Below are 16310 nucleotides of genomic sequence, written 5' to 3'. Positions count from 1 at the left end.
CATCCTTTTTCTTGACAAGTTTAGGGATCCTAGAAGATGGTGGAAGCTGTACCCATCAAGGAGGGATTTTATTTTCATTCACAGCATGGGCAGAAAAGGGCTATATTTGCAGATTGCCTCTGCAGATGTAAGGAAGAAGTCCTAGGTTTGATTTCATCCATATTTAGCCTTAACTGAGAAGAGCTTAATGTGCAAGATGGCTGAAATTCAGTATACTGTGTGTTCAGTGAAAAAAATATAATTCCTTGTAGTCAAATTTATTGCTGAATACCACCTTAAGTAGGTTTGCTGTTTCCTTTTGCCCCGTCTTTTCCTATCAAGAATAGAACCAGAAATCAGAAAAAGAGACAAAGGTGTTAATAAAAAATGACAAGAGAAAGACAGAAAAGAGATATTGATTTTAGAAACGTTGGTTTACGTGATTTTGCTTAAAATTAACCTTTCTCATTAAAAGTATCCTTTTGAAAAATGGATGCTTTTCTTTCTAAATCTTGAATGGGAAAAAAATTCAGATTTGTGTCAGGCAGAGCTTACCTCTATTTTTAGGTGCAAGTTTAAAGTCCTCTGCTTAAAAACAGACGCTTTTTAAAAAAGATTGTAGAGTTTCTATCTTTGTAATTTGACAAGCTGGTTTGCTTGATGTCAATAGTCTTTTGATCACTCAAAAGACATTGGAATCAAAAATGTCAGTACTTCCAGTCTTTTGATCCAGCTCCCTTAAGTGTTGTTACAACAGGAATATATGGGATTATTATAATTTCTTAACTTGCCGAGTTTATGGATCTAATCCAGAGTGCTTTGGAGACTGGAGCCACTTTGGGCACAGTGCGGGCAGGACCTGGAGGTGATCTGAAATGCTGCCTGGCTGGGCAGCCCCCAATCCCCAAGTGCCATTTGCCCATCTGCTCTTTCTGACTTGGGGCAAACCCTTTCGAATAGGGGTTTCTGGGGGAGGGGGATTCTGTTGTCTTTCGAAGGTGTAACTTGGGGAGCACCTCCAGAACAGGCTCATGGATTCTTCTCTGACAGAGGTCCAACCTTCGTGTCAGTGAATGGTTATGGTGAGATGCATCCGTGAATCAAAGATCTTCTTGGCATCTTGTTTTTGGTTCTCAAGGTGCATTGCATCTTCATAAGGCAAGTTATAGCTGTCTATTGACGTTCACATTACTGAAGTGGAGGGGGTTTTATACTAAACCTCCAACTTTCTCATCTTATTGAATTAGTGGGGTTTTTTTGCATGTATATCTGCATGTTAACAGCGTAATGCTTTTTCACGGCAGGAGAGTAATTTCCTAATTCATTTGTACTGCTGAACATTCTTCACTCTAGTTATAAAAGAAATACAATGGGGTTTAGGTTTTTGTTTTTAAATGCCCTGTAAATCTTGAGTTAGAAAAATAAAGCTGTGAATATATAGGGTTATCCTCTCCCAAATATCTCTGTAAACCCTGATCACAAAAGCTGTAGGGAGTATTTTCTGTAGAATTGAAATTTAGCAGAAAAAGAAAGTACGTCATTAAAAACAAATCCTGGTATTCATACAGAGTCTGTTTATTTATATATGTGTGTATATATTAAAATAATCAGTGATTCTAAATTTGCTTAAATGGATTACTTCACACAAATTATAATCTATGCTTCAGAGCAACCACTTTCTGTATGATTTGCTTTGAATATAATGTAATGAGTACAAGCAGCTTAAGCATCCAATCAAGATGAATCAGGTGTAGGACCTCAAGATGGAACATTTCTGTAAGGAGCAGCATATCGAGATTTCTGTTTTTCCCCATGCATATTTCAGGAGGGAAAAAACGTCTTAAAACTCTAAAAGAAGTAGACTAGGAATAAGAGAGCCTCTGGAAACACAAGTTGAAATCCCTGTTGAAGCTGGTGGGAGTTTTGTTACTGACTTCAGTGGATTTGGAATTTCACTGTAAGGGTTTTTAGATGCTTTTTAAAATGAAAAGGCGACCTGTTTTAATACTAACCCAAAACATTCACTGCATAGCTTCTGTCCTGCTCAAATTCAGATTCGCAAGTCTATAAACTGAAAGGAGAACTGTAGGCAAGTAAAACTCTGTATTTCAAGTAAGAAAGTAACTTGAGATCTTTTCACATCTTGCTCTTCATAGTTATTCTCGGTAGCAGAAGTGACTGAGCTGGAGTTGTTATGATCCATAGCGCTCTGTAAGGCGGGGGGGGAAATCAAAGACAGAAACTAGTGCTCTTAAAAAATGCCTCGAGAAGGTAAGGTATGCGACACAAATGACTGAAACTCCCCAAATGAGTTTGCAACCCGGCATATACTCATCGCTGCTGGCTCTTTTTAAAGAGGAGTTAAAAAAAAAATAAAATAAAATCCACTGTTGGATGGATCGAAGGCACTAATTCTTGCCAATGAGAAAGTAAACTCAGGATTTAAAAAAATTTCTACCACAGTTGCACCCGAACAGATGACACTGAATATCTTCTTTTTGTTTTGCACTGTCTATTTCTGGAAAACAAGAAAACACAAAGAAATACATTAAGATCTAGAATTGCAGAACAGGGAAATGAAATCAGTTTGTCACAGAAGATTTTTTTATTGACATCTTTAGTTTGTTTTGATGTCTGTAATTAAATCGCTAATTATGTGTTTCTGTTGCAGTGGTCATGCTTTTATTACATAATTGCTACAAGTTTTTCTCTCACCACTAACAATATTTGTTTAACCTTAGTGCATCCTAGTTACATACTTCATAATGTAAAAGCTCAGAAATAGTTATTGACTGTTACGATTAACTAAATCAGAGGGGTTCAAAGTTCTTTTCCATAAATTAAATATGTTTTGTGCCAAAGGATCAAAGATAATTAAAGGATGAAGCAATTGCAGTCATTAAACAATAAATATTATTTCAACATCAATTGAAGAAAATAATAGAAAAAAAAAAAGGCAGGAAAACTGATGGCTTTTTAAAGGAGGGGAAGTTTAGCCTAGGGTAATAAAATCATTTTAAAAAAATAATTTGTACTCTGATCCTTTAAGCTTGCTTCTGTGTTTTCTCAAAAAGCATTTGATTAGGTGAGATGCAATTCAGTCACCTTCTTTTATTTTTTTCCCTTTTGAGTTTAGGCATAATTTTTGTCAGTATATTTCAATGTATTCATTAATTTTTCTCATTTGTTTATTTTATGCAAACCATAAGAGACATTTTTTCCTCAGTGAAGATTGCCTCTTTATTTTATTTTGAAATATTTGTATATTTATTTCATTAAATGAGATAATGCTTTTTCTTATTAACATAATTTCCAGTACATTAAACATATTTCTCCACAGACAGAAGAGAGGAATCAGATTAAATGACAGTTAAATCACTTGCAGCAATTTCAACTGTTAAAAGAAATAAGTGTCTCTGTTTTCTTTGTGATCACGAGATGTGCTGTAAAGGGAAATGAAATACTAAAGAAAGGAGGGAAAACATAAAGAAATAATGACTGACTTATTGCAGTAATACCGCTGAGAGAAGAAAACTCACTACAAATAAAAGGAAAAATAATATAGTGGTTTTGAAAGTTACCAAAATTCATTTCTTATTGATGAGATCAGTGCAAGTCTAATCCTAAGTAAACTGCAGGAGGGGAAAAAAAAAAAGCACACCAAACCCCAAACAATGCCGTAAACTATGGATGATGAAAGAAGAAATAAATACTATGCATTTGGACTGCTATTACTCTAAATGCCTTTAATTTTTAAATAATTCATTTTTTATCATATTTGGGGAAGTGGCGGGGGGGGAAGCAATTATCTCTTGGTAAACTAACCATGCACCTCTGCTAATGTATTTGCTAAAGCAGTTAGGGTTCTCCAAATGCCCACGTGTCCTTACTGCAGAGCTGTTGTGTTTTCTTGAGCAGGCATGGGGCTACATGGAGGGGAAGATTATCTTTGTATTAACTTGTATAACAACTCTGGAACATCTTATAGTAATAACAATAATAAAAAATGTATTTGTCTTAATTATATTTTTATTATTATTTTAATTTCTAGAGTCTGAACCAGCTGCTTTGAAGAGATCTTTCGAACAGATGACTAGGCTGTGAATTTCAAAGGTAATGTTCACATTATAATTTTCCTCTGTCAAGGTTTCCTCCATTTGTGCTTTTAGCTGTAAACCAGTTATTTTTCACCAAGGTTTTATGTGCCGGATCTTGTAGTCCTGAGTAAGGACGAGTCCAATATTTGCCATTTTCCTTGTCTTTCTCACTTTCTCATTGATGTGCTCTACAACTTGAAGCTCTTCATGTGCCCTGTGTAAAATACTGTGATTTTTCAGCTTTAAGTTGAAGTCAGAGAAGGGGCTCTTGTTCTCGGGACAGGGAACCTGTTCTTAGCTTCTTGCTTTATCTCAGAGTTAACTAAAAATATCCTTTTTAAAGGATTTTAATTGTAGTCTTTTTGCTTTTAAAAGCCTAATGAGATGAAGTGAAGTCACTGTGGTACAGCATCCTTCCTTATGTGAAATGGTACAGAAGTGTGATGGAAACTGGCACGGTTGTAAGGCTTTTACGGAATTGTTTTCTGGGGCTGGAGAGCAGACTCTGTCTTCCTGCTTGGTGTATTTGCCTGCTGAAGCTGAGCAGGTTACACTACAGGGTCATTACAGAAGGCTTTTGCACACTGGGGTTGGTGTCCCTTGTGTCCTCTTTTGAAGTTATATTTGTTGTGCCAAGTGGAGCTGTCAGGGAGTGGAGGTGGTAATGGAATTTAGCAGTTGAAAAGACTCTAAGAAATTACAGTGCATGTGAAACATAATTAAAGAAATAAAACCAGAAGCATCTGTCATCATCCTCGGTGGATGTCAACCAAGTGGGGATTGCTCCCGCCAAGCAGAATCACATCTGTGTTACTATGAAGGTGCATCAACCCTTTCTCACAAATGCTCTAAAGCTTCTGCTGGGCATGGGTGGAGGGTCATTCCAAGTTGTGCCGCAAGAGCTCTGTGTAAGGAAGCTCCACAAAACAGAGTGAGCTGGTAAGTGAAAATAAATGCATAGAAACATTTTTAATGATGGTGCTTATACTTACAACCTTCATTACCATATTTTCAGAGGGCATAATAATCATTAATGTGTTTATTGCGCCCTTGTGAGTTGGGGCAGTAATGTTATCCTTTTTTTCACACACACAGAATTGAAACATAGCCTAAGTACTTTACTCCAGCTCGTGTGGGAAGGCTGCCAAAAACCTGTTCCTATTTGTGAGGTTCACTTACAGGATCTTGACCCGTCCTCTTGGCTTTAGGTCCTTGTTCAAGGTGCCTAAGACAGGACATTAGTTGTGCTGGGCTTCCGCTGCAGTCAGTAAAGAGAGGTAGGGATCTCCAGAGGAAAATTCTGATCTCTGGGCATTTTCAATCTTTCCCAATGGGTTGTGGAGGGTGTCTCCAAAACCATGCTCCTCTCAAAGTATCTTAAGAGAGTTTTGCATCTCCCTGCTCTGGACCCTCACTAAGGACATGATGTGATTCAGTACCACCATGAAATAGAACATTACATTTTTGCCTCTGATGAAGCAGCCCAATGCAGCTGTAATTCACTTAACTTTTGAAAGTGCTTCATCATGCTTGCAAAATTACACGTGTGACCATAACTTAGATCAATGGGCACCTGACAGTCATGGCAGAAACAAGCAGATAAAAAAGTCCTTTGATGAGGCATGGGGCTAAGTGAACAGATGTCCTCCCCTGGATTTTGTTGCAGTTGAGTCACCCTTTACATAGCCATGAAGTCCTTATCACTAGGAGCTATTGTCCTTTTTGGTCTCAGATGTACTGGCAGGACAATCCAAACTTGATGTGTGTCCTTCTCTCTAGGACTTGTTTAACATGGGCTGTAACTCTGCAAAATAATTGGACGTGTGTTTAGCTTTATGCATGCTGATTGGCCCTCTGAAATAAAAAGAACTAATATATTACATGTAATGGCACTAAAAGCGATAGCAGGTTTGAGACTTCAGTTTATAAAAGTGTGTAAGTCTCAGTTAACTGGTTTTAAAGAAACTGTTTGTAAATGAAGTGGGTGATGAGAGAAACCTGTTTCAGAATTTAACAAGTTAATATTTTGCATATTCCATACTGAGGCCGTTTTGCTTCTTGTGACATAGCAAGAAACTAAATCAGTCTTTGATCAAGAGGGCATGATGCTAAAGGTATTCTCAGAATAACATGATTTAGCTTTTGGAAAATATTAAAGCATGACTACATTGGACTTTTTATGTTATATAACAGCAGTTTTTTCATTCCCCACTAAATATTATTTTCAGATTTCTCATCTTGCATGATATTGCCTATTTCATGCCTCTGACAAACTGGCTGAAACAAGCGCTTTTCCCCAAACTTGAGATATTTGTGGATAAAGGATTATTACCTGTGATATATTTTAAAGGATGAATAAACTACAGCATTGTAAGGCAGGCTTGCAGATGCTGACAAGGTGTTGGGTTTCTTGTCCAATGCTGCAGAAAAGGTCTGTGGCAGAGTTCAGAAGGGGATTCAAGAGCATTGGATTCCCCCTTATTGTGCTTGGATCAGTAGGTTTAAGATCTAGAGTGGTCTGGAATATATACTGGAATATTTTCTTGTTCCATTTTTCAGTTAGTATTTTGGCTGTGTGGCCTATTCTATCTGTCACGTGGCAACATTTTAAAATTAGTGAGCAAAATTGCTTATTGACAGAGGTACTAAAATTCACGTATACTTGCTGATGTTACTAAGCTCTGATGTGGGGAAGCATGCGGTGACAGTGTGTCATTCCATACTCTTAGATTTTGGTTATAATGTACCTCTCTTTTCTGGAGAAAAGAACTTACACTAAGTTCGTGGGAACACGGGTGCAGAAGTGTGGCTTGGGAATTGGTGCTTCTCTTGGCAGTATTTGAGGAAACTGAGTGAGACTTCATTTTTGGGTTTGGTGGTTGGGTTTTTTTTGGTTTTGTTTGACACAATAGCAATGGCAAAATGAGAGAGAAAAAATAAGCTTGGTTCCTCTGCTCTTCAGAGAAGATGTTAAACAGAATCTTTCCACTCCAGTCCCTCTGGTATGTGCCTGACTTGATTATTCCTCTCCTGTTGACATATGATGCAGCTGGACAGTATCTTCACTGAAATACACTGGAGAAGTATGGAAATGCAAACTAGAGTTTGTCAAAGTCAGAATCAATATTCACTTTATCTGTATCTACATTTGCTGATTCCTGTAACTTATGCAATTACCTATCTCTAAAAATGATTCTACATGCTACACATTCATGGTGTGGGGTTGGTACTGTGCCTTTCCCTAACTGATGAGTAGAGCTGTTGCTTCATCTCAGACTTGAGTCATATCAAGGATAGGATTTGTAACTCTTTGTTTTGTTTCATTGTTGATTTTCTTTTCCTGTGACTGTCGGTTCGCTGTAACTTTTCCCTTATTTCTGAAATAAAAATCAAGGAGAATGTTCTAGTCTCCTCTGAAGACATTGTTTGTTCCTTTCCTGATGGTGCTTCACCTGTAGTCTAGTTTTCTAAGGATGTGAGGTTCACCCTGTTGGTCTGTACATTTTTTCCCTGTGGTGACTTTAGCATTTGTAAACCTGTTTGCAAAGGAGATTGAAGTTTCAAAGTAATTATAAGTTGCATAATTACCGATGTCTGGATACGGGACAGATACCTGATAAGTCGCTCACTGAGGAAAAGCTGGACAGGATTCATTTGGTGCCTTTTCCCTCTGTTGGCAGCAGATGCTGCCCAGTCAATGTGTGCATAGCTCGGGACAAACCCCAGCATTCGTTGCTGTCCTTTACATGGCAAAGGTAACAAGGTGGCGTGGGAGGACAAAAAGTGATCGTAGAAAATCAAGCTTCAATAGTTCTGTTGCTTTGTGGAACAGATTATTGTTTCTTTATATGGAAATTCAAGTGGAAAAAGTGGCTTAGATGGAAAAAAAAATTACTTAATGTTTCTCTTGATATATCCAGCAAGTAAATGTGAACATAATAAAATGGATGTGTTTCTTGAAAAATATTTGGTTAAATTTAGCTATGTTTTCCCCTCAAAAAAGGGGGAGAGTGATGATAAATGTCATTTGAAAATAGAAGTGTTGTTGGTTTCCTGTTTTCAGTAGGCTTAAGATAATTCATTTGTTTGTTTATTGATGCATCATCCCTTCCAAAACTGTCTGTGGGCCATCTTAGCCAGAGTTTCCTACGGTTATTTTTGCACTATTGTTAAGCAGTACCATACAGCATGTTGCCTTTTCAATTTATTGTGTGGGATCAGCACATAGTTTTCCATTGTGGCATATTTGTGTGTTTGTCACTTTTATGGTTTATATGCTAGCGTACGGCCAGAAAGCCAAACTTTTTTCCCTTCAATTTTTTTGTTTTGTATTGTGTAGTCCACAGCGCCTTTACATCTACAATTTGTAGAAATCAAATTCCTGGAATATAAGCGGTTTGCTTAAAAAAAACAAGAAAGGTTTGGAGGATACAGTTCACGTGGATTAGCGCGAGTTCTGTGAATGGCTTTATTTTATTACCCAAAGCTGTATGGAGGAAAAAAAGCAAATGCCTATTTTTATTTAAACTTCTCAGTCATGTAGTCTCAGATACCTCAGCACGCCGCTTGCACAGAGACCAGTGCCTGCATCAAGAGCTTTTCTGAAGCAAGCAGAACTCTTCACATAGGCAAAACTATGCCTGCAATGGATATCACTGCGTGACAAGGACCACATGTTTGCAGTTGTTGTACATGTAACCCCAAAACAGGCAGTACCAGGACCACATGGTGTCCAACTACTACTTTATTGCACAATAAATTGACAAAATATATTTTTTAATGGTGCTGACAGTGTAGTTATTGTTTTGTTTAATTTTGAGCTTGTAGAAAAGACCATTTTTCTTAATTGAATTTCTCTATGGTATCAATTCTTACGTGACACTCAGATACAGAAATTCCTTGTTTTATCTATTAAAATAATCAATACAAACTAGGCCACAACTACCAAAAAGTTATCAGCTCTGTCATTCAGTAGTTAAATTATCACCATGCATTGAAGGATGATTTGGCTGTAATTTGAGGAAAAAAATGTTATTAGCGTGGCTTCTTTAAAACAAGGAGTAAAGTTTTAAGCAAAACAATCAATTACTGTCATAACTGTTATTTCTGTAACTCTGCTTTATCTGTGTCGTTCCAACGTGCCAGGTATTTTTAGCTCCCCCAGTATGCAGTAACCAAAGACCAGTAGCCAGTTTGAAATTCTGGACAACAGATGTATCGTGATAAATCCACTGTGTTGGCTGCTGCTGCATTTTCCTTTTGTTAGAAGTTGTTGCACACCGTGTGACCCACGATGTAAAGCCTGCTGGAGAGAAAATACTAATTTTCTTGAGTTTCTCTGGTTAGTTAAGTACTTTCAAGAATACCAACTGTGATTTGAGGTAAAGAATCCCTGCAGCAATTAGGATTCATTTACTACTGGAGCATTTTATTAATTACACATTTGTAACCACATGGATAGTCACAAAACCAATCGCACACGTCTGTATTTAGAGATTTGTAGACAGAAGATTTAACGTAAACATAGAAATGTTAAACTACTCATCTGTAGCCTGCAAAGAAGATAACAAGAAGGATTCTGTTCTCTGTATGATTTGTGAACAATGCTAAGTAAATATTCATCATTAATATATAATAACTGTTGCTTTTGGCAGTTCACTTTTCATTTAATTTGATAATGTGTCCAGTAAATGAAGTGGTACAGGCTGCAGTGTTTTACCACCACAATTGCATATTTTCAATCATTGTTAAATGAAGGCAGCTCAAGGCAAAGCTCTAACCCCCACTAGTTTTGTATGTGATAAAAAGAGAAGGCGCTATCAATCTTTATTGTCTGTCTCGCTTACTGTAATTGCATTCAATAGTCCACTGATTCTGTTGTCTGTGCTAATGTCAGGAACAGTGAAGAGCCAGATGCTCAGACTAGATCATATGCATCCAGTGGCCACTTTGATAAGTTGGCAGCAAGTCTCTGGCTTCGATGATAAATTGTTAACGCTATAGATTATGAGCAGCTGAACACTGGGAGTGTATATGGAGAAAGTTCTTACCTTGTTTTAAATCTGGCATTATGATGCTAGCTAAAGGGCATGCCATGTATTATTCAAATGCATCTTGCGCTGGAAATGTGCCAATGTGTCGTTGTATCCCCGTGAATGGTAAAACAACAAAAAACCAAAATAGCCTCAGAGTGATTTGACGTTAATAGTCCGAAGACTGTAAAAAGTATTTCAAAATAGTCTCTAGTAGTTATGATTATCTGATTCAACAAGAGAGCTTTTGAAATACAGTATTCCATCCTTGAATCCATCTTTAAAGTTGTTTTTTCTTGGCAGCCTTTTTTCTTTAATTTGAAGTAGTAGCCTGAATGTTTTGCAGAGAAACAATAATGTTTTAATGAAGTATGAACAGAGATATACCTTGTGGAGGAGAAAAAAAAAAGTAAATAAGGGGACTATGGAATAAATTACTTGCTTTCTGCATGTTACTTATACCTTTACCCTATGTCCCATATCTAAGATTCTTCACAGGTTGATTTTTTTTTTTAAGCTGTTTAGTCAGTGTCATCCCTTGGACAAGCAGCTGTTAGAGGAGATTGGAAAAGACTCAGAAGCGTCATCTTCACCCAGTTCATATGATTTGGTCAAAAAAAGATCCTAATTTTTTCTCAGGATAGATTTAAGTGGTATGATCCCAGTTGTGGATGGTAGTTATATCAGGACAGATATGCCTCACGCTGTATCACTTGTAGCTTATACCTATGCTACTTCTGACTGTATGGATACAGGGTGTAGTATTTGTGTAGTACAGCGTACGAGCTCCATTGTGGTAGTTGTCTGTGTATTTTGGTGGATTGTCAGCTCTAAGGTAATAGTCACCTTGAATGTAGCAATGTCAGTGAATAAAAATTTTGATCAATTAAACCTTTTTTTCACATGGTGATGGGTAAGAGAGCAGCAGTTACTAGCTCTACAAATGAGAGAGGTGGGGACTTGAAAGCCACGGCTCAGAGCTGCTAAAGGCATTGTTTTGTAGAAATTACATCTTGAACAAAGGCTGTCGTGAAGTGATGAACAGAAAGTGTTGACGACAGTAATGTCTGAAAGAAAAAAAAATATGCTTGATTCATGGCCATATATTGCATAACTGCAATGTATACCTGCCTGCTTGGTGTCCTGTGCCTGGAGTCCTCTTCTAGTGTAGGGCATCTACATCAAGAGACTACAGTCTCTTTGTAAGCGCCCATGGGGGAGCTGTGTTGCGTGCTTTCTGTGTACTGGCCCCGTGCTCAAAGCGTTCCTCCTGGCAGGATGTGCAGGGTGTTTCTCATCTCTGTTGTAAAAGCTGGTTCAAGGGTGCTCAAGGTGAGAGCAAATGCCTTCCCACTGAGGAGAACGTCTGCAGAGAGTTCTTGGCACTCCAGCTTTTGGCGGAAAGAAACATCACTGTCTTCACTTAAACTTTGAAAGAGTAATTAATGTTCAGTGTTCAAGAGGCTGACTGAGATAGTGTGGCTAGGAATTGGGCTCTGAATGACTTCTGGTCCAGGCTGGAGGCCTTCCTGCAGCCTGGAACTGGGTGCTTCATCTTCTCTTGGGCACAGGACTAAAGGCAATCCTTTCTTCATCGCTTCTCTTGGATACTTTAGGCAGCTGATCTGACTGCTGCATTATCTAGGTGCATCAGCCTTCCCTGTGCGGTGTAGCCATGTGATAAATAACCTCGGGTAAAGCTGGCCTTGACAGAGGAGAGGAACGGAATGCTGTAGAATATATGTGCAAATATTTGTTTTCATATATCATTTCTATTTTATGAAATCAAATTGCATTGTATTTGGAAATGTGTAGTGAACTTCAGGCCACTTAATGCTGCTGTTTGTAATCTGATGTGTATGTAGAAGAGTCATTATTTGAGGGAGTTTGGAAAACTAAAATTAGTTTGTTAAATTCATGGTACCTACTGTTGCTTTTATTTTTTTCCTTTGCATTTTGTTCAAATTAATTAAAGTGCACAGATGTTCAATTAAAGCTTAAAAAAATCCATGGCTACAGCTGTTTTGAAGCCACATTGTTGAGATTTAACATATCTAATAATGCTTCTCTTGCAGAAGAAGTTCGATTAATGACTCTCTGCTAAATTATTTTGCATTGATAAAATAAATGTGAAGTAAAGTATAAGGAGAAGTAGGCTGCCTGCTCCATTTATTAATTAGAATAACAGAGTAGCCCATAAGATACCAAAATAGATGATTTGCTTTTCATTTACTTGTGGAAGAACTCTGCTTCCTGGGCAAAATGTATTGGTTGAGCTGGAAATTATTGATAGCTCTCTTGCAATTTGTGGAGATGTAACGTGAAATAGCTGCCACAGAAAAGTTATCTACTAACTCTAACTATACTGAGATTTTGAATTCCTTCCGTACTGCTTTGTAACGTGGAATAACAACAGTATCTTGCATTTGGGCCATGCTAACTGTTAACAGCATTTGGGTTTTTACTTGTGATTGTTGTATTCTAATATAAAGAAAGAGGGCTTAAGGGAACATGGAGGAGATGTGATGATAACAGCTACAGCGGTTCTGCTGCTGGACCAGATATCATTTGAGTGGTGGTTCTGCTACTTTGGGAAGAACCTCAGATGTAGAACAGCGAAGGTAAGTTGTATGCGAGGACCAAAAAATATTTTCTGTTGTGTTTACAGTATGTGTGTGTTCTGTGGGGTGTTTGCCAGTCTCTAAGCAGAATTTATTGCCCCAGATGAATTTATCTAGTGTGAGGAGAGGAGTTTAGTACTTATTTGAATTATCGCATTGTTTCTCTGGTAGGCCAGCTGGTATGATGATTGAGGGCAAGATTTCACCCCCACAATAAAGTCAGCAGTAATCCTTCTTTTCACTTCAGCACAGAGGATTTTGCCCTTAAGTTATTTTGTTGTTAGTATTGTTATTACTAAGCATTAGTTAATAGTACAGAAGCAATTAAAGCATACCACAACCTAGGTACTGTCTTCGAGGATGTCACATCCGTGCTTCAAATACCTTGGAGTATGTTTAGTTTATATGTGCATGCAGCACAAGATGTTTTATGATGAAGAAAGTTACTAGTAAGATCACGTTTGGTAAAGTGAAACTTGACTTCATGCCAATGTTTCCTGTGTTAGGCCAGAGCTTCAGCTGCTAACTTAGAGCATCTCCTCTGGAGCTGGTGAAGGTGGGCCTGTTCACACCTCTTCCTGTACAAGTTAAACAGCTCTATCTTCTTGATTTTTTTAAATTTTTTTTGGTTCTAAACATCTAGAGAATTGCTTAGTGATATTGCACAGAATGTGAGTCTACATTGGTCAATTTACTTGAAGATTAAATATTCTCTTTAGTACATGTAGATATGGGTAAGCACCAAGATACATCAAGGACGTGGCAGTGTGTGTTTATATTTTACTGGAGCTGTTGTATGTTTGAACTGGATGCTTTGAACACTGATCACATCTACCTTTTCTGCCATTGTTTTTATTCTTGCTGTTAAATCAAATCTAAGTAATTTTTACAGGATTATTCATTGAAGGAATGCTCTTTAAAATTCACTCAAAAGTTTTCTACCAGTTTGACATGCTGTTTTGTACTTGCAGTAGCACTGTGTCATTTGTAGTGTATTAGTATAAGCATCCTGTTACTTGTGCATTCAGGAGTGGGTTTTGTATTTACTTGCAGTTCTCAGGGAACATTAGAAGCAGTAATCATATCTGTCTCTTTAAAGTGACGTGGCTTCACTGCATAACTTTGGAAATAATTTTATTTGTAGATTGTCTGCCAGACATTAGATCAGTAAGAATTTTCTGTTGTAATACATGGTTTCTGAAAGCTCTACCAGAAGAGTAGATAAGAGATAGGAAGTGATTTTTGTCTGGGGCCAAAAATGGAATTTTGTATGTGAAAAACATTGTGTGTTTTTGCAGCTGCAAATAATTAGGAGTAAACATAATGGCTAGACCTACTGCTCCATTTGTATTTGCAGACAATTACGTTCTCGTCTCAATGCTTTTTAAACTGATACGTGATGCAGCTCTCAAGTGAAGTTACTCATCTAGAGCTGAGCAGGTCAGGATCTGTACGTCCACCTCCCTGTACTGGTCTCTCAGTTGGGAGACAGAGGAAACTGAGAGCACAAACTCTTTTAATAAAACTGTAGCCATGTTTTTAGACTATATATGATAAACAAGATGACATTTTGCTGCTTGTTGAAAAGAAATTACAGGGGAATAAAAAATATGCATCCAATATCTTGTTTAGAGAGGGGTGGAAGAATCAGGTTTAAGAATATTCTGATGCTCTTCTGCAGTGGTACAATAGTCAGAATTACTGCACCTAGATCTGAAACTATTGACTATAAAGGAAAAAATTCTTCCCTGTGACTCAAACCCCTTAATTTCAGAATCAAGCACTTTTAAAATCAAAATTACCTTGAGGTAAAGTCTGAAGCAAATTGTTTCAAATTAAGAAACCAAACCAATTTTCTTTGAAAAGATGAAGAAAACCCCCTTAGCTTAGAAATACATTAGCATGTGAGATAAAATTTCATAGTGAGGACCAGTTTGAGGAAGCAGAGAAGAATTTCTGAAACATTTCAGAAGTACTAAATTTGAATTTCTTCCTGAAAAAGTTTTGGCTTAAAATTTCCCTCAGTTTGTGGTGTACCATGCTTGTTACACTTCTCTTAATTATGGGGCAGGAGCCTTTTGAAGTCAGCAGCAGCTTTGCAGTTGAATCAGTAAATGAAGGATCATGTCTAATGAAGTTGCAGTATTAAAAAAAAAAAATTAAAAATCTCCTTTTTCTTTTTTGCTTTTAAAGTAACGTAATAGTGTGGGGGGATCAAGTTCTGTCATGGGAACTCAGTCCTCTGATTTCTCGCTTCTGTAGTAATTTCCACTTAAGTTGAAGCTAGTCGGTAGGCATGATGCTCTTCTGATTAGATGAAAATCTTCACCTTTGGAAGGAGACGAATGACTGTGCAAAGTGAAAGTTATTCGAGACTTGAAACGTTTCCCTTTTTATGTCTCGTATGGGTTATATTAATAGTGATCTGGGCAGATTTAAGAAAAAAACCCCACAAACCTGCTGATGCTTTTAATGCATTTTTCTGTGTTTGTAGAATTGGTTTGAGTTATGTGTTTAGAGTGTAAAGTTCTCCGGCTTCAGTGGATTTCTGCATTATATTTTAAAATAATATCTGCATGCTGAGAAACTGGTCAGATTACTCTGGTAATGTACTCTTTCAATAGGTGCTTTGGGAGAAAGCTCAGCATTTTTAACATGTGCTGTAAATTCCTAATTTGGTTTGCCCCAGAATTTGAAAGGAGTATTTGTGTGTCCTATAAGTCTTGTCAGCGCGTTGTTTAGTGAAGGGATGTAACGTCTGTAAAAAGGTATATGAAAAGCAGCAGCAGATACTTCCATGAGCATTTGTGAGGTGAAGTCTAACATCATTGCTAGGTATCTGCACAGATGTTAAATGCCTGTCATAAAAAAAAAATTAGAAACGTTCAGGTGTAAAAAATTATTCAAATTATGTAAATATTCAGATGTTTTATATAAAAATAAGAAGATGCCACCTTGTGGTAAGAAATATGTTTTAGTGTATCCAGAAAACCTTTGGGTGAATAGGGTACGCATCTGAGAGCTGGCAATGATTTTTAAAATTATTTTTTTTAAGCAAGAGATTTAATAAGTAAAATCAAATTTTAATTAGAGAATCACACAACCAAACTTCCCCTTTCCCATGTGTTTCCCTCCTCCTTACAAATGTTCTCTCGTACTCAGGGTATTTACAGGACTGTTGAAGCAAAAGCTGAATATTTTTGAAAGCGTCATCTTCCTGTGTATTTTCAAAGCTACTTGCTGTTATCCCAGAAAACTGGGGCTGGGAGGAGGGACACACCTTTAGTCTGGGTCTAGTGCTCTTGTAGCCGAGACTGCTTTTTTGAGTTACCACTTTGTGGCTAATACTGCGTCGACAGGCTGAGGTAGTAGAGTGAAATGTCTCTTTTACACTCAACACTTAGAGTGACTATTATTTGACTTGTAGCCAAAACTTATTGATGGAAAACTAAAGGGTTTATAAGATTGATAACATCTCTAAATTTATCTACCAGGCAGGCATGTCTAATACCTGTTATAGTATGCCGTTCTTTATAATGGATTACAAAAAGTTCGTGTTTGCCTTTGCACATATTCACAAT

The 16310-nt window shown here is 37.4% G+C and overlaps 1 long non-coding RNA gene across 4 annotated transcripts in view; it reads left to right on the top strand.

Moving 5' to 3' along the window:
• Positions 1–16310, top strand: part of LOC129204452 (uncharacterized) — a 501141-nt gene that overhangs the window by 124071 nt on the left and 360760 nt on the right. For all 4 annotated transcript variants that reach the window (XR_008576399.1, XR_008576398.1, XR_008576396.1 and 1 more), the window contains exon 2: positions 4031–4092. This is a non-coding gene — a long non-coding RNA (uncharacterized LOC129204452). The remainder of the gene's footprint in view (positions 1–4030; positions 4093–16310) is intronic.

The sequence above is a fragment of the Grus americana genome, chromosome 3 (assembly GCF_028858705.1).
Source record: "Grus americana isolate bGruAme1 chromosome 3, bGruAme1.mat, whole genome shotgun sequence".
NCBI classification, from domain to species: domain Eukaryota; kingdom Metazoa; phylum Chordata; class Aves; order Gruiformes; family Gruidae; genus Grus; species Grus americana.
This window is presented reverse-complemented; position numbering and strand designations above follow the sequence as displayed.